This window comes from Rattus rattus, chromosome 17, assembly GCF_011064425.1.
Source record: "Rattus rattus isolate New Zealand chromosome 17, Rrattus_CSIRO_v1, whole genome shotgun sequence".
NCBI lineage: Eukaryota > Metazoa > Chordata > Mammalia > Rodentia > Muridae > Rattus > Rattus rattus.
The window spans coordinates 8,041,624-8,069,021 of NC_046170.1; the positions used below are offsets into that span (position 1 = coordinate 8,041,624).

General features: G+C 38.5%; 1 long non-coding RNA gene across 1 annotated transcript; it reads left to right on the top strand.

Annotated features, from left to right (window-relative positions):
• The first annotated feature begins 80 nt into the window (after positions 1 to 80).
• Positions 81 to 27,398, top strand: LOC116886669. Its single transcript, XR_004386118.1, has 4 exons — positions 81 to 233; positions 8,221 to 8,276; positions 18,042 to 18,163; positions 27,240 to 27,398. It is a non-coding gene; the product is annotated as an uncharacterized LOC116886669 (long non-coding RNA).

A 27,398-nucleotide genomic window follows, 5' to 3' on the forward strand; every position in this document is an offset into this window, starting at 1 on the left:
CCCGCCCCCTCCCTGCCTTGCCCCTGCGCTCTCCCGCGCTTGGTTTCCACTCCCTTTCCTCCTACCAAGAGTGCGCACAACTTTTCGCTGGTCGCTCACGAGCACGCCCAGCGCGTCTCCGCCGCCGGAATCACCGGGTGAAGACGAGCCCTTCCACGCTTTGCGCGCAGCCCGCCGCGCGGCCAAGCTCTTGGATAAAGACTGCTGCCAGATCAGAAAAGGATGCGCAGGAGGTACCCTCCAGCTTTCTCTCTCTAGGTCTCACCTGAGCCCCAAGGCTAGCATTATCTTGAAAAGCATTTCAGACACCCAAACCTGGTTTGTGTGGAGGGCAAGGATGCGTCAGCGTGTGGGCCATTCACCTTTTCCCTCATTCTGAAGACGTCTTGCATAAGGGATTGCATGTTTGCAAGACCACTGCCTGCTAAAACTCGTGTGCTACTGGTTTCTTGGCGGTGGGTCGTGATCCTGGAGTGGAACTCATTCCTGATGTCCTAGGGTTGCTACTCCTTTGGGAGGCGGGGATTGGGGGTGATGAGGGACAGTCGAGGCAATCAGGATGGATTTGCAGTTAAGTGAATGGGCAGAAAATGGTCAGAACTTGCTGTGGTCATGAGGAGAGCGTCTGACAAGCTTTGTCAGGGTGCTCTGTCAAGCCCCCTCCCCCGAGGGGGGGGAAATAGAGTACTGTCCTTGCACCTCCCCTCTTTCTACCAAATGATGCCCTATCTTTGGATTCCTAAGCACTCAGACGTTAAGAAATTGACACCCAGGTGTAAGCCAATGCAAATTGGGGTCCACAGACCCGCAGACCTGGGTCTCTTGTCTTGTGATCATCAAGGCTAACACGTGGAATTATTCAGCAGCACTGATCTCTGTTCATCATTTAACACAGTGAAATAAATACACGACAAATTAAACGTCCCTTACCTTTCTTCAAATCTCTCCTTCATTGAAGACAGGGGTTTGTTCGATTTCTGACTCACTAGACTAGACGTGAGCTCTGAGGATGGATTTTGACCATCTGGGGACAGAGCAGCAGCAGAAGGGGTGCAGAGGAGCAGACGCACCGGCTGTAGAGCCTGTACTGTCTGACTCGAATTAATGAGAGGCAGTGAACAGAATGGGAAAATAGGCACAATATGCTTATAATACTTATGCAAAATTGGCTTTTGGTGCTGTATCTCACCTCCCACCGGAAAAAGTTGAAGACATTGACTATCAGTTTGTTATCTGTTTGATTCACATTCTACTTACCCTAAGAAAGAAACTTGGTAAATTATCTGGGGTTGGGGGGCAAGGGGTGTTTTATCCTCAAGCAGTTGCTGCTTGTTGTCTTTTCAAAGGCTGTGTTAGCTTATGAGGTATTCTGGCTTTGGCTAATTCTGTCTTGGAAAAGAACAGCAGTCAAAGCCCATTCAAATAATAACTGTCCTTAGACCAGACAGTCCCAAGTGGACAAAAGAAATAGATCACACCTTCGGTTGTGCTTAATTTTCAGACATTCATTTTCACTTTGAACAAATGGTCTGAACCTTTCCTTGGGGGTACTTTCTCACATCTATGAGAAGTAAAGGAAAGGTCATATGTTCCTGAAGGCTGAGGATTGTCGCAAGTCACAAAGTCATCTCGAAAGAAAAAAGACTGCAGGAGAGAGAATATCCTCTGATCTAATTTTCCTAAAAAGAAAAACTCAGCTGGCAAACCAAAGGGATTTTCGAATCCAATGTCACCGAGTTCGGTTATAAATTTGTTTCCAGTCATTGCAGAATGTTTACTCTTATGATATGAAAGCACATTATCTTCACTGACTCTTGGCCCCCTGGAATTTAAGGTGACCCTCCTCAGAGCCCTAATCTCTATGTGAAGCTCTGCAGTAGGACTTTCCTGACAGTTTCTTAAGGGAGGTCTGGGTGATTAAGAAGTGTGAAAGAGGATTAAGATAATGTTAAAAATCCCTATCAGGATATTTCTAAAATAATCAGGGATGCTGAAAGGCAAGGCATTTGTCTCTTTCGCAATTCCACCCACACTTAATAGGATGCAGTGCAATGTCTTTGCGGTGAGACTTGTACTTCCTCAAGAAAGGGTTTTCTTTTCAGCACACTCTCTGGAGTCACACAAGTTCAACAGGAGGAAGCTGGTGCAACACCAGCTTTTTCTAACCAGGACCCACATTGCTCATGTGGTGAAACTTCACTGGAGGTGTGCATGGGGGATTAGTGAGGAAAGCTCTGATAGGACCAGGGCGCCATCATAGGGCACAATCACATCCACTGACAAGAATGGAAACTTGTCAGGAGTAGAAAAAGTTGGACCAGGCCTGATGACCCTCTCTGATTCCAAAGACTGCCAGATAGGCAGATGAGTTCAAAGGGATTAAGAGTGGGTAAGATAGAGACAGGCTTCAAGAAGTAATTCCTGTTTTATCACTCTGAACTGAGCCTTGTTGTAATTTTGGCTAAGGGAAACAATAAAAAAGAACTGGCCACTTCTTTAGAAATGTAATCAAAGCCCACCAATGAGCATGCTTAGAAGAAAGGGAAACTTAGGACATGGGGATGGCTAAAACTACACTTTCTCCATTTGAGCAGGGAGTGGCCACAGATTACATGTATTATCAGCTTCTACTTTTTTTCCCCTTTCAGCACACATTTATAACTAAACTTAACTAAAATAATAAGCAAACAAAAGTGGATGTTTACTATGGTGTAATGACAGTGAGTCCGCTTGCCTGGTTGGTTTTCTCCCAATTCAGTCTTCGATGAGCTAACGAGCCAAGGATTTCTCCCTGAATGTACCAGGTTCAAAATTGTGGAGGGCAGATTCCATGAATGAAGGGTTTTTACACTGAGATAGCAGCCTATAATGTTTTCGTTCACAATAAAAAAAAATTAGCATCTGCAATCTGAAGCAGCCAAAACAAATACAATGTGCAACGCACACAGTCTTTTTCTGCAGATTTCCCCAGAATGAACGAGTTTGGAACAGTGCTCATCTGTGGTCCAGGGAGGATAAGGAGTATGTTGGAACAGTGACACAATCAAAGATCACATTGAAGATGGCATTACAGCTCGGCGGAGAGTGACTGCCAACTGTGTAGTAAGCTCTGTGTTCAATCCCCAACAGAGAAACAGAGCCTAGGCGAGTAAGAAGGGAGGAAAGAAAATTAAACCTCTTTTAAGAAGATCTATTGATTTATATCCATTCAACTGTATATGGATCTCACTTTGCCTGCCAATGCCTGCACATGCCAAGAGAGGGCATCAGACATCCAAGAGTAGGTGGTTATGAGCTTCCCGAGTAGATACTGGGAATAGCACAATGGTCCAGTAAAACAGTACTAGTGCTCTTGACCATTGAACCCTCTGCCCAGACTCTCAACCTTTATCTTAATTACAATATTGAGGAAGTCTCAGGAACAAAAGCACCTTTCGGAAAAGTTAATAAATATTTAATTAAACGTGATCGCTTTAAAAAGTTATATGAGATTCTTTTAAACCAACCTCTTAATAAAATCATTAAAGGATATGATGGTGCCCAAACTAAATTACTGAGCAATTACTGGGATTTCCTCAAGACAAAGGTACTCAGCCTGAGGTCCTTGAATGGTTTCTGCCTCAGCACTTTCTGAAGATCGGTCAGAAATGGAAATGTGCAGTCTAGAGTCTCGATGATGTTTAGAAACCTGGTTGTAGGAAATGCTCCAAGGGAGTTGTAGTTTGCAAGCTGCTGCCTTAGGCAATTTCTTCTTAATATGATGAATGTAAAAATGTTAAAGAAAAAAAAAAAGAAACGAGTGTTACATTAATGCTTATTTTTACACTGAGGTGTTCTGGTTTCAAAGGCTGCTATCATAAATAACAGAAATAAATAGAAAATTTACCCTAAATTACCCCATGGTTACTTCAGCCATATTAATTATGGGGTTTAATAACTAAATTATTTTTAAAAAATAAGTGGTAACTAATTCTTGAGGTAAAATCCTCTTTAAGGTTGTGGTCTAGGACTACAGATGTTGAGCATTCGCCTCCACTGGCTTTCACTGTCCCTGAAATTAGGGCTGTATCTCTGAATACTGACTGCAATTACTCACCTCGATCTTGCCGTTATATTTTCTGTGAACGGTGGTATAAACACTTTCTGAAGAACCACATCTGTGCAGAGAGCATTTTGAAGATGGTGGTCAGAATGGAATTATCTCCCATCTTGCCAGGTGCTCAAAAAGAGATAAGCCCCCAATTCAGCTTCTGAACAGAAATGGAGGAGGCAGGGGAAGGCAGAGAGATTTAAAGGGACTGGACAAAGCTATCACACAAGCCAGCCCTGATCTTGCAGACTTTTAGTGTATACACTTGAGTGTTTAGGTTTTAATCTTGTCTTTTTTGTTTCTTTCTTTCTTTCTTTCTTTCTTTCTTTCTTTCTTTCTTTCTTTCTTTCTATCATATTCTGATGTGGGAATCATAACTAAATTAAGATGCTGGAACTCTTGTCTTCTTTGGGAGCAAGGAGGATAAAAGAATAAGAAATATTTCATATTATTTTTAAGGAAAAGAGAGGAGAGGAAAAACTTCTCCTGTATATTACTTGTCAATTATAACATTTTATTCATCACTAAAATATATTTAAATTTAATTGATTCAAGTACCTTTTAGATAATTACCATTACTTGAATGGACATGCTCACTCTTAACATATCATTATAGATATAAAGACCAGTACAGACCCGTGGAGGAGAGGAGGAATTGGTCCTCTTATGTATCAAATGAAGTTATTGGTTCTGATTCCTTGTTATCATGTCATTTACTACAGAACAAACGCATATGCTTTTGGGGAATACTGAAAGGTTCAAAGGAAATGTCATCTCAGCGGCTGTGTGCAGGGCCTTTTCGTCAGTCAAAGCTGCACACTGCTGTCTAAGGATGTTTTCCTGCTCATATATTACAGGTACTGCCGTGTAGGAAACTGGCTACCGCTTGTCGGTTTCTCTTCTGCACGCACAGGCACCAGTCCTGTTAGATGGATATCGAAGCCTTTTTTCCTTCTACTTCAAGTGCCCTCTAGCGAGCAATATCTGCGCAGGTTTCAATGTAGAAAGAGGCGGAACGAAGAAAGAAAAAAAGAAACCCACCAATTGCGCTCCTGGTCCCTGATGTGCTCCACTCCTTTTTGTTTATTTTTTTTTTTATTTTCCTTCCTCCTAAGTACTTGGTAAAACAAAACAAAAAGAAAGGTGTCGTTGCTTTTGCACGTGATATGCATCGTTCTTTTACTAAACTGCGAAGCGAATGCTAATCCTTTCTCAGGGATTTCTTGGGAGCACTCATCGTGGTTTTTTTCCTGAAGTTTCATCCACCATGGTAATCAGGCAAATAAAAGAAAGTAAGTTGCTCCCCAGGAAGAAATTCTGTTTTGTTCCCATTTTGACAGCGGAGCAGCTCTAGGGCTTTTGATGCAAATTGATTAACCTCTCCGTGGGCTTTGAGTTTGTGGCTCCATAAAAGTGCATAATACTTCATTCTTACCTCAGGGGGGTGGTATGAGGCTTAATTGGAGCATATAGAACAATTTCAGTTCCTCAGACCCAATTTGATATACAGTCGGACTCGTTTTCATCTACTAAAAGGGCTTCGAATTCTCTTCGGTAGTCCACAGCCCAGTGGCGATCAAGACTGTATTTTCCTAAAGATGTTGTTACAACAATGTCTTCTGGAAATAGTGGGTTTGCTTAAGAGATTTGCAGTGTTAAGGCCTGTAAGAAAAAAATACAAAGGAAAGAAAAATTTAGGTGCTCCTGAAAACACATCTATATATAATAAATAGAGCTAAAGAGTAGGGAAGAAATCTTACAAAGCATACACTGGGCATATCTCTCTCTGTTTTATGCAAACTAATAATAACAGACGGTAACTTTACTCACACAAACATTCCATTAAGCAGTTACTCGGAGCGCAGAAGAAATGCCAGGGCATTATTCAAATGACTGGATTTCCGGATACCTGTTGCTCAGCTCTCAGCCTCCTTTCCTGCTATTCTTATGCAGCGTCTTGTTTGAGCAGCTCTGACTGCGCTGTCTTCAAGGGCAAACGTAGAGTGAGGCAAGCTGCCATATAATCTACTCCATTAGATTCTTGCTGCATCTCTTTAATTATTAAAATGCTGTGGATGGTAGCCGTGGTTTGCCTCGTTCACTGCATTACAAAAACCAAGGCTCAGAAAATATGATCCCCCCCCAAGATCCCACAGTTCATAAGATTACGATTTAAATCAAAATCGTATTTCAGGAGGTCAGAAGAAATGACTCAGTTTCCAAATGTGCACTGTTTTTGCAGAGGACCTGTTTTTGGTTACCAATCCCCCACCTTGGGACTGCAACTTGAGCTCTGGTGAATCCATTTGGTGTCTGAGGGCACCTGCATACACACACACACACACACACACACACACACACACACACGCACGCACGCACGCACGCACGCACGCACGCACGCACGCACGCGCCCGCATACAAATTCACACATACACGTAACTAAAAATGAAAGCATAAATATAAAAATGTTGGATCATGTCTGACCCTGGTAAATATTAAAATTGTATCAATGCATGATTATCGAAAACTACTTTTTTTGCAGAAGAGGAAATGACATTTATCATCTCGTGAAAGTTAAATGTTCAACTACTAAGCAATGTTTTTAGTCCCTTGTAACTTTTAATTCAAATTTTACTTCACTGAAAGGATTCATATGTTGAAACAAAACAGAAGTTAATGTTTCCATTTGCGAGCATCATCACCACATTTACTGGATGTTCATGGATATCAAGTTAAATATACATTCCCCAAAGAGTTTAAAACAAGTACATAAAATAATACTAATTCAGCATAATAAATACCGTCGTGGAAATTCTCTGGGAATATAAGATTTGAAAGGTATTCAAAGTCTTGTTTAATTGTTCAGTTTTTTAATCCAAGAATGTCACTGTTCTCTTATTATGATTTACACTTTTATGGTCCTTTATACATCCTAAGCACACTTGACTGTCATCCACAATGTATGTAACAATTGTGTGAGATGCACAGTTCTGTTATTACACAAGGTTCACACTAACAGGCTTTTAGAGACAATAGAATCCTCACAGAATGTCTTCATTTTATAGGAATTGAATTAGCCAGTCTTTTGACATCTGAACTAGATACGTAGTTATGTAGCCAGAAAGCTCTTGAAAGACACTACGGTCAGTTCACAGATGATTGATATTTAAAGGATGCTAAAAATCTACCTACTTTTATACATATGATTCTGGGGAAAATGAGCTATCAAACTCAAGAATATGTAAGATATGGAGATAAAAGCCTGGATAATAAACAGGGCACAGTTTAGAAACTTCAATCCGAATTAACGCAATCTAGAAAAGGCACAGTTTCGCTTTCTAATGAGAGCAACAATGATATTGGCTTCTTTCACAAAGTCTCTGTAGAATCTAATACTGTGATTTGTTGCTTCGTGGTGCTTGAAATGTTTCAGAACCTTGGAATCCTACTCTCAAATGCAAATCAAGAGATTCCTTCAATTCCTTTATTCCTGTCGAATAAAAATTTTTGGATTGAGTATTATAAATAAATCAGTTATCAGGAAGATATTTGAGTCAGGTATCAGGAAGATAGCAACGTAAAACAATACAAACCAGCAAACAAAATAAACTGCGCTGTGATATGCTTTGAAACTTTTTCTGATAGCTATTAGTAGGTAATTTGAACAGTAATTGTACAAAAAATTCTTTTCAAGTGGAGATAGTTACAATGGATATTTGTAGTCTTCCAAAGCAAAAAACATATGTGGCTTGCCCAAAACACAGAGTGTGGTGAATCCCTTTTCCTCTTTCTTCCATGTTTGCATTGTTATTCATGATTTCTTACTCCAAATTATGGTACTCTCTCTGGTCAAGAGCAGAAATGTTTCACTGTGTTGTCCTGCAAATTACATACAAAGTATAAAGAGAAAAAAAATATATATATATATATATATGTGAAATCACCTTATTTGTTACCTGTAGTATTCCTTAACATTTCAGATGAAAAGTTTTGAAGGTAAATGTATTTTACCTTCTAAAAATATAATTAGAATTTTGTTTAACTCCTGATATCGCAGCCAAGCTACCTTTGTGTGTTCCTGGCAAAGGAAACTTGCCTTGGTATTCTGAAATTGATTACTCTTTCCTCAGCTTTCACAGAAAAGGACTGAAGCTTGCAAGAAAATGTAAGGCATTTGAGGCAAAGCGTAAGTATTCTTTCAAGTCTTGGAATAGCATGTCTATCGCTTTAATTTTGACTAGCTAATTCAATAGTTTCTCTCTCTAGTACGTTCTGTGAGTCCTACTTCCTGTGCAGGTAAGAAGTACTCACATGAGGGGGGCTGAAAGCGATATCTGGTTGTGGATGTGTATAAGCATCCTCTCTTCCATGACGCTGTTAATATCCCCACAGTCCAAGAAGAACAGACAGCCAGAAAGTAGACCGTTTGCTACATCCTTACGGTGTGTTCTGCCCTATTGGTATGCTTTGGTTTTCCTTTGTCTCCTGGCCAGACAAGACATTACACCAGCTTTCAATCACTCTTTAAATGGCACCTCCCACTGTTCCTGAGCACATTCTGAGCTTGAGGCAAACCATGCTCCTTTCATTTCTCTGTAAATTGTCATTTTCTAAATAGTTTATACCTTGTTAAAAAAAAAACATTTCTTGGAGATAAAATTAGACTTTCTTGAGATATACACGTGGCTCAGTGGTTCAGTATTTACTTCATCTACATAAGGTTCTCAGTGAGGTGCAACTCCATGTACCACCACCACAACCAAACAAAAACAATTAAATTTAAAAAAGGAAAAGAAGGGAAAAGAGAAATAAAGAAAAAAAAAGAAAGGTAGGCTATTTCTGTTTTATTCTATCTACCCCTCTTCTATCTAAATTAATACAAAGCCAAAATCAACTGTTATTAGAAGAAAAGGATTTTTCAGTCTTAAAATCAGATAAAGAAACATGGTTTAATATTTCTTATTTAATGACTTTATGGAGAAATAATGTGATTCTAAGCCATAAATGAGATAAAGGGAGACTTTATAGAATGAAGATTGAACTACTGTCCAAAAAACTATGGCCTCAAGTGTCAGCTGGAAGTCAGGAACACACCAGGTTTAGAGACAATGAAAATCGTCGGCGATCCATATTCATGCCATACTCTGACCTTTTGGCAGGATGCTCCTGACCAGGTCAGCACTTCCGAGAGAAAGCGCCTTGCCAACTGTGGGTCAGCTTCATGCTAACTGACCTCTGGTGGGGATGCTTTATTTATCTAATTCCCTGGAAGCCTTGGGCTCTCAAGATCAAACTCCGAACAGCCTTGTAGGTAGAGAGGCCTTAAGGGAAGAAATCTGGATAGAAATTCATGAGTCAAGGCTGAGGAGGATGGTATAGCTTACCCCAGATCTTGACAGAGACATTCATTTACACAACGAGAACCTTTTTAAAAACATCGTTTCTTTATGTATTTGGATATGCACCATTATGTTAATGGTTAATATTGAGGGTTTCACCCCCACATCTATATCATAATTACTCCTTGTTCTTACTCAGTAAGCTTAGCTCTACCTACTCTGAGATTACTGGGATCAGCTGGTTGAAAAGACTTTGAATATAGAGTTGTGATTTTCTCAATCCCAAATAAATAATAGTCATGCTATATTTCCAAATGCATCTCTCTTATAGTTTGGACCTAAATCCCTACATAGATCATGAACTAGAGTAATTGGAAACAGTACCACGTAGGCCATGGGCTAGAAGACTGGCTAGAAGCCAGTACCACCAATGAGAGTTCTAGTATCTTTTGGAATATGGCAGCGATGGAAGAAAAATAAAGGTAAGAAGAGGCAGATGCTTGTAGTAGATAGTAGAATCCTGAATCCTGAACCTTCTTTCTTTACTTCTCAGCCTATAAAGGGAAGTATGGCACCCTCACTAAGAGAACTACATCACCACATACCTGAAGACAGCAGCACCAATCAACCTTCAGCTGAAACTTCTAAAACCAAGTGGCAAAAAAAAAAAAATCAATTTTCAACAAACTTTCAAGTATTTTCTCACCTTGACCAACAATTAGCTGACACAACCACAAATAGAATGTTGTTATATGACTTTGAAATGTGAACCAAGATCTATTTCCTTCAGGTATAGCCTAAATAGCAGATCAGACAAATTATTCGACAACAGTCTGGCTTAGAGAACCAAAAAGTTTATTAGGGGTTACTTACAGAAGCATGGATAAGTGCTTATGTGCAAGACCACTGGTGTCACAAAGGGGTCTGCATCCATAAAAACGCTAGTGCATTGACCAACTCACAAAAGCTGCATTCCTGGAACTTCGGAAACCATTTCCAGGCAGCTCAGCTGGACAGTCTCTGCCTTCACCAGCAATTGTGTACAGTTTCTATAACCCTGCCTCTTTTCTTGACTCTTAGGAACCGCCTTCCTCACTGCAGGGAGGGAGGGGATGATTCAAGTTACAGGTCCTAGCTACATACAGATGTGCGTTCTCGGTCAATACTTAACTTGACACTTACGAACTCCTGTCTCCATTTATGACGCAGTATGAGGCTTCATAAACTTTCCTTTTATTTGTGCATTTTTTTTGTCTACTGTCATCAACAGACTGCTTCTGAACTATTTGAAGGTAGTATTAAAGAGAATGGTTAGAAAGAGATTGTGTATAGCTTCAATAATGTCAAAACTTTTTAATGCTCCAGAGATGTTATCTTGGGCCATTTTAAGCCTCCATAATATCCCTTTATTGGCCTTACATATATATGTCCATATTTTGTATTTTTCAAGAAATCTTTTAGAATTTATGAGCAGACTCCTAGTTTCCACCAACTAAAAGGCTAAGAATGTTGTCAGTCAGCATTGTAATCTTAGAGAGAGATTTTCCTGCTTTGCTGTAATTTACCTTTCTAGTGGACATACCATCAATTTGAAAATTGCAATCTTTTATGACTTTCTTTGTTCTATTATCATAAAAGGTTCATGAAACTGCTGCCTCAGAGAAACACGTTCACTCATATTTGGCTCCTTTTATTCATTTGAGGTGAGCGCCATTTCTTTCTTGGGCAGGAAGGGCTCTATTACTCATATCTGAGATCCACAAACTTAGCTGAAAGCCTTATCTATAGCACATGTGTAGAGATCACATTATCTAAGATGATGAACAAGTGAATATGGCTGCAGAAATAACCATGGAATTATTCTCAGCAGAATAGATCTAACTATATTTCTAACTAGAAATAGATCCAGATTTGGACTTAGAAAATCAGATGGTCCAACAGATCGGTGTGGGTAACTCAAGGAGATAACGTATTTCACTGGAAAAGGGAAGATGGAGAGAAAAGCATGGTAAAACAAAGCAAAAGCTGGAAATTCAATCTCCTAGTATAGAAATAGAATATTCATTCTATAGAAATAGTCATGAGAGGAGAATTAAGAGCTGAATAATCTCTCTCTCTGCCTCTCTGTCTTTCTGTCTCTCTCTATGTCTCTCTCGCTCTATGTCTCTGTCTCTGTCTCTGTCTCTCTCTCTCTCTCTCTCTCACACACACACACACACACACACACACACACAGAGAGAGAGACAAAACATCTGACTGACATAATTATGTGTGAACATAGGGAGACAGGTTAGATCCCTAATGGTGATTTACATGATCATAATAAGTATTACTCCGTGCAATCATAATGAAAATGGCATCAAGTATTAATGAGGATACTTCTGCTTCTTAGCAGCTCATAATTTAATACCTGAGATTTTTATAAAGCAACTCGCCTTTCAGGAAACAAGTGAACCCCAGACCAACTATACTGTTTCCGTTACACCCTCACACAGACAACTCCACTCCAAAAACAGGTTTGAAATAGATTCCCACTATCCAGAGCTGAGATTTTTCTTTAAGAGCAGAAAATATATTTTGTCCATTTATCTTTGAATCCCCAGGAGCACAGAAGAAATGCTCAATAAATTTTTATTGATTTATTATCTTTTATTCCCCGCAGCAAGCTACAAAATAAATAGGTCTGTACCCCAATCCTTGAGGTGAGGAAACCAGAGACACCTGGTTAGAGTAGAAATTAGCTAACGAATTTCTAATATTTTTAACACATTAGTCTCTCCTGAAGTGCTCTTCTCCTGCCTAGAGAGACCAAGACTGCCAAGGTCACATTGCTTATTAATTACTTATTTTTCTTCCTGTGAGGAATTCTAAGAAAGCACACTAGTTGCCTTCATATTCAGATGTAGAACCAAAGAAGTTTTCTGGCAAAGTACCCACTTCTCTTGCTTTGCAAGATCAAGGGCAAAGCTGCACACTTCTGAGTCAGCCTTGAGCACCTAAAGCACTCTCTCCTATGTTGACGTGGTAGAGAACAGGAAAGACATTATGCATCTGGAGGTGAAAATCCATGTTTATTCTAGGGTCGATGGAATCAGTGCATCCCTGATTAATTTACACTTAAATCAATGAAGTGTTTTGCAAAAGATATTTGATGTTCAAGAAGCCTTTTAAAGGAGTCTGATGGGACTTTAAAGCTGTTTTTGTCTTAAGAAGGGAACTTTTCATCTCTATGATCTTATACAAATGACATAATTTCAAAGTCTCCTTTTAGGGCAGAATGCTATTACTTTCAAAATCTTGCTATTTATATATATTTAGAGGTGGTTAACTTATATTTTATCATGTCAGCATGTTTTTTTTTCATTATCTACCTATCTATATATCTGTCAGTTTGTCTGCTTGTTTTTCTATTATCATCTATTGTTCAACTTTCTATTTTTATCTATCTAAACTAACAATCTATCATCATCTCTACCTTCATTTATCTGTCTGATGGCCATCTATCATCTTTCTATTCTTGAATCTATCATCTGCCAATCATCTATTTATATCTATCAATTATTTACCATCAACCCTCTATATCAATCTATCATCTATCATCTATCTATCTATCTATCTATCTATCTATCTATCTATCATCTGTCTATCATCTATCTGCCTCTCTTTCTGTCTGTCCATCATCTATTTACCTTAGCTCAAAACAGTTCTGATTACAAAGAGTCTGAGCAATCATGTATGACCATGGCGTGGGAGTATGGATGTTTCTGACCCTGAATTATATATGAGCTTTTATAGGTACTGAAACTCATAAATCAGTGCATTTATAAAAAATGTCAGAGGGAACGGCAAGTCGGCAGATTAGAACGGAGCTGGAGATATTGAGAATCTGTTGCTTATTGCTGGGAGTTTTAGGTTCTTATGCCCCTTAAAAAAAAAAAAAAAAAAAAAAGAATTGAGCAGAGACACACTATGGCAGCAAAAGCAAAAACAATTTAAGAAAAAATTTACTTCACACAGGAGGAGAGCAGTAATTCCACTGCATAAAGAATCACTGCTTCCTCTGGAGAGATGGTTCAGTGGTTAAGAGCACTGACTGCTCTTCCAGAGGTCTTGAGTTCAAGTCCCAGTAACCACATGGTGGCTCACAACCATCTGTAATGATGTCTGATGCCCTCCTCTGGTGTGTATGAAGACAGCTGCAGTGTATTCACATACATAAAATAAATAAATAAATCTTTGGGGTTGGGGATTTAGCTCAGTGGTAGAGCGCTTGCCTAGCAAGCGCAAGGCCCTGGGTTCGGTCCTCAGCGCCGAAGGAAAAAAAAAAAAAAAGAATCACTGCTTCCCAGAAACTTGAGAACACTCCATGTCTCAGTTACATACTAAGGGTGTATCTTCTCATTTGCAGACACCTCCCTGTGTCATGTGCATTTTACATCTCCACCCAAGGATGTGTAGTTTTATAGTATGATGAGCTACATTGTACTTCTGGACATTCTGGGATGGCCTTAATTCTAAGAGATATACTACCTGTGTGAAGAAGGAATACACAGAGTGGATAAAGACTTACACATGTTTGTTGTATGGAGAAACATGAGTGTGCTGAGAGTCAATGATAATTTGAATTAACTGAGTAATCCCACGCCAGTGTTTTTGCATGAAGTCATTCTGTTTATCCCACACAAACATTTGAAGATGCAGATGTAATCACCAGCCTTTTGTAGAGCAAGGATACGAGATACAAGAAAGCTATGCTGAGTTCTTCAAATCTTGCATCTGCTAAGGAACCGGTGTCATTTCTGTCTATGCTTTGTATACAGTCCAAACTTCTTAGTAGAGCCCAGCATCTGTCATGAGGCAAATCGTGTCCTTGGTGCTATGATTTCTGTTGTGACACAAATCCTAGATGCATGAAATAAGTAAGTGGGAAATTAGCCACTTTCCAAACATCTTTCTGATTTTCATCAAGAGGGAACATTTCAATCCCTATTTCTGCCTTTGCTGATGCCTGTAACAAGCAGAATGCTGGCTTGTCCTCGGAGTCTTAAGAAGATTCCAAGTGACTTTTTTTTAATCCAAGAACAATGCTTTGTACTCATTCAACTTATTTCTAAGTTCACTTTGTAGTGTGGTAAGTAAAAATAATATTTCTATTTCTAGGTATGGATATAAGTTTCCCTTTAAACGAATGTTTATTTTGCATTTTGTAGAAGTGAGGTGATTAAAATATTATATCACACAGATGGTGCATAGAAAAAGAAAAGCAATGTAACTATAAGCATGGCTACAGCTTGAGTAAGAAAAATACTATGTTAAATCAACATCCTTTCAAAGAACCATCACCAAGTAAATTGTCTTTTTTTAATTTGGGGAAGTATACACATTTACAGCAATATTCCTGGATTTTAAATTTGTGCTAAATTTCAAATGTTTCAGATATTTCTACATTGGTTTCTTACTTTAAAAATATCAACTCTGACACATGCAAGAATCATTTCTGGGAGTTATACTTACATGAGGGATGGGAAGTGCTTGTAGGTACAAACTAAAGTACTAGATTTTTATAGATTCGTCTCTCTGTGCCTCCATCCATTAAAATTTCAACACGCTAACCATCTTCTTTAGTTAAGATCTTGGACTTAGACTTACAAAACACCAAAGTCTTACCCTTATGAGACTGAAGTAAATAAAGTACATCTTCCCAGGGCACAAATTTGGAGCAGGCTATGTGAAAACCAACTTCCATTTTTTTCTGCCTATTTTATTTGGTTTATTACCCTGTTCCATTTGGGGAGACATTGTAGTCCTCTTCAATGAAATTTTACTTTTATGTGTTGTTTCTTGCTATTGCAACGGGAAGTCAACGTATTGCTCATAAAGCATTAAAGTCTTTATGAACTACTGATGGATATCAAGGAAGTGCTCTGAGGATTAGGAGATGATATTGTGGCAAAATGTCTAGTTCCTCTATTACCTTCAGTAGCTTTGTAGCAAATATTGCTGAAAAAAGCAAGTATAAATCACTCAAGTCCTAAGGGCTTAATGCTCAAGGACCATTTATGTTTTCCTTTTGTTTGAATTACTGGCCAACACTACTGAATGAGATAAAAAGAAAACATTTTTATTAAAAAAAAGAAGTGAAAGAAGAGAGAAAGGGAAAGAGGGAGGAGGAGGACAGAGGAAGAGAAGATGGGTAGAAAGACAGAAGAAGAGCACATAGAAATGCTAAACATCCGGTGCTATGGAGGAGACTGGTCCTTTGTGCTATTTTGCTTTGAGATGAGATCTCAACATGAATACCAGACTTGTGACTACCAGGTTCACTACACAAGGCCTGATTCATATATTCATTTATTTACTGGTTTATTTGTGTTCATTACTTGCAGGGATGTACCTAAGGCATTTGGGTATAAGAAGATACAAGCCAACAGCAACATTTTTTTTTTTTTTTTTTGCTCTGGTTAAGGTCTCGTGTATGATTGCACAGCTCTGTAAACGATTTGGGAAAGATATAAATCCTATAGAGGAAATCTGGGACATGTTCTGATCCTTACCCCCTAATATGTACAGGAACATGAAAAATTACTCTAGCTACAGTACTGTCGGTAGTTTGTTTCTTGACAAACCTTAGCAGTTTTTTCTACCTGCAGTGGTAAATTTCTTCTTATTGCCCGAGTCTATCAAAATGGAATGCTATTTTATTATAGCTACCTTTGCTCAATATCACTTTGAGGCCTACATATATCCCTGCCTCAGTCTCATTTCTACTACCTATCAATAAATGAGGTTTCCCCCTGCCCATGTACATACGTTTTACTCACCTCTCTCAGTGGACCGCAATAATCCTACATCACATGAACTAAATTTATGTAACATGTAGATTGTAGTAATTCTAACAACATGAACTCTATGTGAGGAAGGGTCACTAATTATAAACATGTATGACATTAAGGGTATTTATGTTAGTGAATAATGCAAAAGGACAAGAAAAGTATCAGCTTTCCACTCATATTTTCTCTGAAAACTTGAGTTTGATTTTGTCATTTTGTACGGCAGTATGAGAAACAGGAATGATGGGTGTATATTGCACGTGTGAAGATGGAAACTCTTGTAACAGACATCCTTGTCTGGCTTGTCATTACCTTTGAAAATCTCACTGTAAGTGTGTCTCATTAAGCGTGAAGGCACTATGTTGAGTCCTTAGCCATGACAGTGTTTAGTTTGATTAATCCATGAGAAATCAGTGTCTCATTAATGTGTAAACAAGTGCATATACAAATACATCTGCACGACTCCCCACTTTCATCAGCATGCATTAAATCTCACGTTGTTCCCTACTTTGGACCAGGTGCAGATAATTAAAAGATGAATGAGATAAGATGCCCTCCAAAGCTCAGTCAAGTAGCAGAGTCAGACAATGTGAAGACGTAATTTTGGTATAAGGACAGCTCTCAAGTGCGGCAGCAGAGAAGTATGATGAAAATGCAAAGGCTTAGGAGTCTGAGAATACCCTTGGAGATGTCACTTCTCTGCTCTGAATATTCTTGTGACTGTCTAACCTTGGGAGCCTCTCAGCTTCTCTGATAAGTGCTTGGGTGTGGCTGAAGAGAGGAAACACAGCAGGAATCAAGAAGAGTAGTAGACTGTGTGCCCAGAACAATTGAACAGGCAAGCCCAAAAGAGCCTTATTTTTCACAATGAGAAACTTAAACATCAATCTATTAATCCCCCGTCATACTGAGAACTATACAACAGGCATATATAGATTTAGCTTCACGACACCTGTACTAAAATGTAGTGCTAGAGTGCGTGTGTGATATTTTGCCTAAATATGGAGCAATGGAAGGAAGAAATATCATTTAAAATGTGATTGCAATACAAAAAGAATAATGTAAAATACAAAAGCACCATTCCCAATGCTGCTTAATTTCATTTCAACTGCTCAGGAAGTGCTTAAATATCCTGCCCACTATTGCATAAATAACCACAATATTATATTGTGAGAGCTAGGGATAAAGAATTGAGGCCCAGAACCAGGCTGACTATTATGATACCATACTTTTCTCTCTTTCTTTCTTTCTATCTTTCTTTCTTTCTTTCTTTCTTTCTTTCTTTCTTTCTTTCTTTCTTTCTTCCTTTCTTTCTTTCTTTCTTTCTTTCTTTCTTTCTTTCTTTCTTCCTTTTAGCTTGGCATCTCTCTGTTTTATTGATAGCTGATCCAATACATTTTTGAAAATTCTTTGTCACTATTGTCTTTATTTATGTATTAATAGTGCTTGCTTTGGTGTTCAGCAAATATCTCAAACTTATGTTCTCAATATACCACAATAAGGGGGTCAGAAGTCTCAGTGAATTCTGTGTCTAAGTGCTGGTGTGCAGCCCTCTGTGGCCTGTGAACATAATTATTATTGGATAGGCATATGGCATTGTCAGTTGCTCTTTCCCTATTGTATATATTCTCTCTCTCTCTCACTCTCTCTCTCTCTCTCTCTGCTAAGACTATCTAATTATCGTCCCTTGCAGATTATTGCTTATGGTCTTTTCTTGCCTGAACCTCAAAATCACCTTCTCCTCTGCTTCTGTAAGCCGTCTTTGCTCATTTCTCTCCACAGTGTCTTATCTGCACCAAGACTCCTCTTCTCGCAGCACAAGGCACTATCTTCCAGAGAGCTGCTACTTGCCCTGGCATCCCTACTACTATGTCTAGTAATGTGGGTAGCACATGTGTTTTTAGGTAAGTACCGACTGCACACCAGGCAATATGTAGTAGGGATAAATATATTATCCTGAATAATTATTGGCATTTGAGAAGAAAAGACTGAGAGTGTCTAAATTGCACAATGGAATACATAAAGGATTAATCAGACAAGAATTTTTAGTAGACTTCCACATTGTATAGTTATTAACAAATATAAAAATGCATATTTTCCCCAGAGTATAGTTTCCTTAAGATTGACATCTAACATCTTTTAAATTTTGACCCCAGATACACTTTGCTAACCCATTTGCCACACCCACTGTGGGAAACTTCCTTTCTATTTACTTTGAACGGGTACATTGGTTCATTAGGTCCTTTGAACTATTTGAATGTAGCAATTAACACAAATTCATCTGCCCTGTTGTAACCATGGCAGACAAGTCTAATTGATTATGGTCGGACATATTTTTTAAGATTAATCTTAGGGAAGCACTGAAGGCAGACACTAAAAATCACCCAGAATCATACAATTAGATTAAGTTCCTTTGCCAAATAAGCTTACATGCTTCCCTCGGCTTGAAATGACCTACTTCTGGTTCAGCTTTGAGAATCCAACAAGTTCATGTCCCTGTGAAACTGTCTTGATTTTCTTACCTCAAGAGGAATTAACCCCTCTGACTATGTAGCACACAGGTCGACAACATACAGACCTTCATTTGTTCCTTGATTTGGCCTCCTAATTGCTGCACACATCTACCTGTCTGCCCAACGCCATGTGTCTTTTCTGCTCATGGTAGAATTCTTCTTCAAATTCCTATGGCAGGCAATTAAGTGTAGCACCTCCCTGGAATTCAAACAAGCTGAGATAACTAAGATAACTGATTGACGAGTGAGAAAGAAACAGACCCAAACAGAGACTGATCTAGCTTAGTAGACACCAAGAAAAATGGAATTGGAGGGAAGGATAGATTGACAGAGCCATTATGTAAGTTAATTTGCACTGAGACACCCGCCTCCTTCTCAGTGTTACCTGGCTTTCAATCTGCATGAGAACCTCGCTCTGCAGACAGAGAGACAGATTCAGGGTGGATTATGTAATAAACAAAGTGAAGAAGAGCGTCTCCCAGTATGTCCGCAAGAATACTTCAATTTCAAAAATAATTATTAAAAGCCACAAGGAAGGCAGAGATAACACCGCTGAAACATTGACTTACTGATCAAAAGAGACACTAATACGTGCTCCTTAAGGGAAACTGTAAGATTTTTACATGGGTGCAAACGAATCCTCGTGCTCCTTTCTCCTTCTGTATTGGCATAGAAATCCAGTCCTGTAATTCTTTTGTGCCACTTCTCGGCTCTTTTGAAAATACTTTGGTTCGTTTGTGTTAATGTCTGTGTTCCATTCTTTCCTTTGTTTCTTCTTTTCTTCTTTCCCTCCTTCATCTATTTTGATAAATCTACTTTTTCTGGAATTCTGTATCTTTTTGCATCATTTTGTAGTCCCTTTCTTCCTCCCTTCAGTTTTGGTATTATATTTAGAAAGGTTTTCTTTTTTTTAGACAGGTAGTATGGCCACATAAAGACAAAACACTATATAATTTTTTTTTTGAAGAGCAAATGTCATCAGAAAATGGTCCATAGTGACTTGGGCTATAATTCTCATTTTCTAGGACTGCTGTTATTACCTCTCAAATTTAGATTTCCACAGCTGTAAAATAATATTTGTACAGTGCAACTGTCACATAAGAAAACTCTTGAATGGTAACTGTGATCACGTCCATCAATATTGCATATGGAAATTGAGCCAGTGACATTGGGACGTCTATATCAGCTCAATGCAAATTGAATCTTTCACAGTAATCCCTGAGGTTTTAAACTCATTTTATGAATTCCGCTTCTTTTTTCAAAAGTGCTTAGCTTTTTTCATCCAGGACGACTCTCTTCCGTGACATACTAATGGTCATTTCTAGGTGTCGGGTAGAGAGGTACTGGGTTTGTAAGCATCCCTAATAAAAATGGATGATGCTGTAAATGCAAAAGGGAGAGTGAACCATAAACAAGTTGCCTGAAGGTAGCTGACAGCCATTGACTGAACACTCAGTATTTGTTGTTGTTGTTAAAGACAAAAAGGACTTGCTTTTGAACAAAATATTCACCAAAAAAAGGCTCTCTAGAACTTAAAACTTTCTGATAAAAAAATGCCACAGATTCAGGACACATAAATCAATTGAATCTTGAGAACTCAACTTTCCTCCTAGTTCTTCTTACCTGCTTCGTTATATACTGTTTTCAAACCAAATATGTGGATATATATCATGGAGAGTTCTGTTTTTAAATAGTTTCAAAGACTGAGTGCTAAAGGTCCTTCCACTAGACAGTCAGAAGAGCAGTCACTGGCTTATTTCTACAGTCATAAAATCTAAGATACTGCTATTTAAACTTGCTTAGGAGGACATCACAAAATGCCGACTGAAGAGATCATTTTTGTTTTGATTTATTCACTTTACATCCCTCTCATTTTCCAGTCACCCCCTCCCACAATCCTCCATATCCCCTACCCTTCCTTTCTCCTCTGAGATAGTGGAAGACCCTTTGGCACATCAAGTCTCAGTGGGGAGAGGTGCAGCATATTCCACTGAGGCCAGGCAAGGCAGCCCAGGCAGAAGAGCATATCCCACAGATAGGCAGCAGCTTTAGGGATAAGCCCTGCTCCAGTTGTTCAAGACCCACATGCAGGTGAAGCTGCCCATCTGTTACATATTTGCAGCAAGGCCTAGGTCCAGCCCGTGTTTGCTCTTTGCTTGGTGGTTTAGTATCTAAGAGTCCCAAGCGTCCAGATTAGTTGACTCTGTTGGTCTTCATGTGCAGTTCCTATCCCCTTCGGGCCCACAATCCTCCCAACTCCTCCATAAGATTCCCCAAATTCCAGCCATGGTTTGGCTATTGTTCTCTGTATCTGTCCATGTCAGATGCTGGGTGGAAACGCTCAGAGGAGAGACATGCTAGACACCTGTCTGCAAGCATTACAGAGTATCCTTAGTCATGGGTTGGTCAAGTTGGGCTGGATATTGGTTGGCCATTCTCTCAATCTCATCCCTTCATTTCTCCATCTCTCATCTCTCAACCCTCCATTTCTTATAGACAGGATAAATTTGGGGTGGGAAATTTTGTGATGGGCTAGTGTCCCTATTTCTTCACTAGGAATTCTGCCTGGCTACAGAAAGTGACCTCCGAAGAGATATTTTGTCATAGAATTTCGGTGAGTTATGGTCTGTACTGAGTCAAGAACTGTGAAAATTTGAAGAAAAATTAAACAAAATTCAGGGCTACCACCCTGTTTATATGTCCTTAAACCATCTTTTTAAAAATAGTTGTTCATTTAAAGAAAAAGGAAAAAAAAAGGCTTCTCTATACTTCAGATGAGGGATATGTACACTTGCTCCTGTTTCTGAGGAGAAAGACATTTTTTTATCCTCCACATGGGTACCTGATAATATGTAGTATGTGTTTTACTAGGTATTAAAAAACTAGATAATTTACTTAGGGTATTTTCAAATATATAGAACCAGTTATTAGAGATATCTAATAACATTGCCAAGAAAATATAAATGTAGTCTCAGAATTTGGCTTTAATTCTTTATTATTTTATATTTTTATGTACATGTTTGTGCCTGCACGAGTTTCTGTGTACCAAGGACATGCAGGTGTCCATGAAGGCCATGGGACATTGGATTCTCAAGGACTGGAATTAGTTTCTGTGGTGGTTACTCATCACCTTATACAGGTGGTAGAAACTGAGGCATATTCTCTATAACATGTGTAAATACTCTTAACTATTAAATTATGTTTCCAACCCCTTGAATTTTTTGTTAGAGTCTATTCATTTTTTGTCAACCCTTCTGCTATTTAAATATTCTCTAAATATTTTAAAACCATTCATAGTAGTACATTATATAAAATTAGTTATCTTATTCTATTTTTCTAATAGTAATGAATGTGTCATAATGTTAATGAACACAATGAAAAAAAGACTAATCATAAATATACAGCATCGTGATCCCACACAATGTATTCAGTTGATTACTGCAGTTCTTTGACTGAGAATTGTCCCCATAGGTCCATAGATATGCATGTTTAGTCACCAGTTGATAAACTACTTGGCAGGTTTCGAAGGTGTGTCCCTGTTGGATGAATTGTGTCACTGGGAATGGACTTTAAGGTTGTAAAAGTCCAGGCTTTGCCCAGTCTTTCTGTCTCTGACTTTGTCTGTCTCTTTCTCTCAGCTCTGTTTCCTTCTCTGTCTATTTGTCTCTGTCTCTGTGTCTCTGTCTTCCTCTCTCTGTCTCTGTCTCTCTGTCTCTCTCTGTACCTCTCTGTCTCTTTCTGTGTTTCTGTCTCTGTCTCTGTCTCTGTCTCTGTCTCTGCCTCTCTCTCTCTCTCTCTCTCTCTCTCTCTCTCTCTCTCTCTCTCTCTCTCTCTCTGTCTTTCTCGCTTCCTTCCTGCTAAGGATGGAAAAGGTAACAGCTACTTCTCCACTATCATAATCGACTGGTACATTGCTCTCCACCACGAAAATGTACTAAACCTCTGAAACGATAAGGAAGCCCTCAGTTAAGTGCCTTACCTTAGAATTGCCTTGGTCATGCTGTCTCTTCATAGCAATAGAACAGTAGCTGAGACATCTATGCATATTCAATGGTCTATTTTTTTTTTTTAGATTATTCAGTTGATTAGTTAGCAAAGAACAGAGGGAGATGTGCAGAAAACATGGTCTACCTAAGTAGAAATTATTCATTGTTTGCAGAAATAACCCAAGGATTGCTCAGGATCCCATTGTAGCCAGGTTTCCTTTGGTTGAAATATATGATGAAGCCTTATTTTCTAACAGTACAGTCACAAATCACCTTTATCTACAGAGGATTAGCTAAGTCTTTTCAGCATTTCCTAGCTTTTTATTTCACATATTCATCATCCTCCTCAGCACAGCTAAAATTTATACCGTCGTCCTCTAAGGCAACAATAATCTAAAACTATCCTACCTTTGATCACCAATCCTCACAAGACTGCTATGAAGTAAGTCCAGTTATTCTTCCTCTTTTTTATATGGATGAGGAAACCCAAGATCAGAGATTTTAGTATTTTGTCTTAAGCCATACAACTTTGCCATAAATAATTAATGAGGATTATCAGAAAGTCTGATTGTCACCCTAAAACCCAATCACACCCTGCTCAACATCAAATACTCATTCTTCCTCCTTCTTTTCCTCTCTTTCTCTGTATGTTTGTTTAGAGAGAGTGAGGCTTACTATCACAGTATCCAATCTTTGCTAATCCATATCCTTGAAACTCTAAAGTTACATAGTTTAGAAGTGTGTCATTTTTCCTGATGTATAGTTTTTAATGTTTAATACCATAATTTTGAGACATGTATGCAAAAAAGAAACAAAGAAGCCCATCAAGCTCTTTTTAAAAAGATTTGTTCATTTATTTTGTGTCAAGCATGTTTGCCTCCTAATATTTGTGAGCAATATATATGCAATCCTTCCATAGACCAGAAAAAGTTGCCAGATCCCATGGAACTAGCTTTACAGATAGTTGTAAGCTACTATGTGGGTGCTGGAAACTGAACCTAGATTCCCTGTAAGATGATCAAATGCTCTTAAGTGCTGAGCCACCTCTCTAGCACCCCACCCAGTGGTGTTTGATTGATTGCTTGTTTTAATCCAAATCAAATACTAGATCATCAACATGCCTGTGGTAGTTTCTACTTTTATTCATGTTTAAATGTTGAAGTTCCATGGGTTGAAATTTGTACACATACTGAAACCCAGAGATGAATAAACATAAAATCTTTCCCTTGATGTCAATCTTGAATTTAGGCAAACCTTTTTGATGTTATTGATCACACAATTGAGAATAGCAGAAATCTTTAAAATAGACAGTTTAGTCAAGAAGATAGAGAATTGAAGCAAAATTAGATAATGAGATATTACATTTGGCTTATTTCCATAATATTGAATCTGTCAAATAATGAAAAAGTTAAGAAATAACTTAGGGAAGCTTTTAATGAGAATGGCAATGTGTGAATGTGATTTTTTGAGATGACGCAGTCTGTAGAATGATGTGTATGAGCTGGTGGTTTGTTATCTGTATTATGGACCTCAGTTTCCCCATGTATGAATTCATAAAATGAATTTTCATAGTCTGTAAGTCAAAACCCACCTATCTAAATTATTTTATCATTTGTCTCAGGAGCTAATTTCTAGACAAGGAGAATAAAATTCTACTTCTTTAAAGAACTAGGGAAACCATACTCACCTGCATCTCACCATCAGGGAAGCTAGTGAAACAGTTGTTCAAAGTCCATCAACCGTGAAGACTGTTCTGTTCCGTTCCTTTAGTGACTTTGGTCAATGTAGGTTCCCCAGATTTCACTGTATTGCTTTCTTGGTTTGCTACTCTTTCTTTGATGTTTTAAGTAAACTGGCATAAGTATTTGCATGTGAGCAAGAAAACATGACTTAAGAGCCTCGAGAGCTCCTGCATTGTATATTCCCTACCAGGTAGGGAATAGAATCCATGCTACTTTTCTCCTACTAAGTACAATTGATGTTCACCCAGCCAGAAGTCTATGACTCTATTTCAGTACCCATGCTTCTAATCTCTTAGAAGTTTCAGCTGATTTTAACAATATATATACATATGCATATACATGAATATGCATATATATGTATAATGTATATGTACACAAGGTATATGTATATGTATATGTATGTGTACATGAGGTATATGATATATATGCATAGGTAAAGGTATAGGTATAGGTAATAGGTGTAGGTATATGTGAGTGCATATATGTGCACTATATACATCCATATCTACTATATATGTAAATTTTCATGCATTCTTTTTATATCACATATATATGTGTTATATGTGTATACATTATATGTATCACATATCTATGTGTGTATATATTATGTATCATGCATATATGTGGAACATTATATATATAATTTTAAATATATGTAATTTTACATATGTAATTTGTATGGATATGCACTGACATTGTCTTACTCAAATGTGTAGGGTCTTCTGCCTCCATTATTACAAATCTTCTTTGACTAGTCCAGGTAAACCTGCCGTCTCAGACATCCTGTCTATAGATTCAGTTTCTAGGGGAACAAACGCACACACAGCGGCATCCACGCTGCTCTCTGCCCTCCTCCTCTGTGTTCACAGCCCTTGATGGAATTCCACTGAAGCTGTGCTTTCCTTTTGTGTACGGAGCAGAGCTTCCCTCAGACATTACAGCATCCAACATGTCTGGACTAGCTGCTTTTCTTTGGCAGCCTCCCCTGGTTTTCTCTATGTTGGGAATATTGGGTAGCATTTTCTCTGTTCAGCCTTATATTAAAAGAATGTAAGTGAAGTGCTTACATTCTTCTCTCTGTCTGGCTTTGATCCTTCCACTCAGAATTAATTTTACTGATTCTTTAGATCTTATTGCAAGCATTCTTTTCTGTGAAACACATTTTTCATAACTACATGAAGTCTGTTAAATGGTCTTATGGTGTCATTTCTTTTTGTTCCTTTTAAGTGTTTGGTGTATATTTGCAGGTGCATAATACCTGTGTTTGTGTGCATATGGAGGCCACTGATCAATATCGGTCATCCCTCTCAGTCACTACCCATCTTTATTTTGAGACATGATCTCTCTAGGAATCTGGAACTCACTGAGTCAATTGCTGGTTGGACAGAGTTTCAGAATTCCTTCTGTCTCCTTCCTCCAATGTCAGTATTAAAATTGCCCACTGTTCCACTTAGATTTTACACAAGTGTCAAGGTTCAAACTAAGGTACTCAGGTTTACCCAAAAGCACATTACAGATTGTGCTCTGTCTCCAGCCCAGCCATTTTTTCATGTGTGCCAAAATAACACTCAGGTCCTGACTCTACTCCTCATGGTGAACTATGCCATATGAGGAAAGTCACCTTCTATGAGGTACAATCTATGCAGGGCTAGACAGGAAGTTGTGATTTCAATAACATGCTACAGAAGCAAATGAAAACAACATAATTAATGACAGACAGGAGTCATCTGCTGTGTTTTTCTCTTCACTCGATGGACATCCTCAGTGTGCATACACACACACACACACACACACACACACACACACTAACAATTCATGAACAATAAGTTTGAATACATGGGCATGTGGGAGGGAGGAGAGACAAGGGCAAAATAATGTAATTTAACAATAATTTCCAAAATGGAAGAAATCCTCTTTAAAAGTCCCCTTTGGTTTTCCTACCACATGTCTATGTCTTTAGAAGTTAGGTTATGGACACAATGGTCTAATGTCATCCACAGACTTAAGTCCAGGTTGTACTACTGCATGACTTTTGACAACTTACTTGGTGCTAAAAGGCTGTGTGATAGGTATATCAGATTGGACTTCAAAATGTTTATCATACAGGCTAAATCAGTAGATGATAATTGAGCCTACATTTCATAATCACTAAATATGTCCCAGCTCTTGGCACAGATGTGCCTTCTCTGTCTACTGAAAAGCTCAGCTAGACAGAGAGGCTTTTTTTCCTTTTCTTTTCCCTCATAAACACCATTAAACATGACTTTCTCTTTTTAAAACAATGACAGTGAACTTGGGATTCAGGAGTGCTGTTAGGAAATGAGTACAGGAGAAAGCGAGCTGGCCTGGAAGCCTCTCTCTTCCATTATTCATGCATCATGCACATGAAATTGAGGAACGAATGCAGAAATCCATTTGTTTACTGGCTGGTTATGAGTCAGATTTTTAAGGCCCTGAGTGGGAGGACACTAATGTACGACACTAACTCACATCCTTCTTTTATATTTTGTACATTTTTTTAACCAACAAAGACTTAATGTTTCTTCAGGATGTTTACAGACAAAGTTTTCAGACTATATTGAGGGGGGAGGTGTAGAAGATGCTCAAGAGATAGGGTGAAGGCGAATTTATTCAGACCTGCATCGGACTTAGGAATGAAGAGAAAGATTTTTGTCTCATTTTCTCATCTATTCTATAAATACTGAGTTATAGAAAGCTGACATTGCTCTTGTTTTACAGGTAGGCAACATAGATTAATTCCTTTTTCCTCAGAGAAAACATTGTCCTTACCCACTGGATCTTCTAAGATAAAAATATACCCAAAAGATGCCCCAACATATAACAAGAACACATGCTCCACTATGTTCATGGCAGCCATATTTATAATAGCCAGAAGCT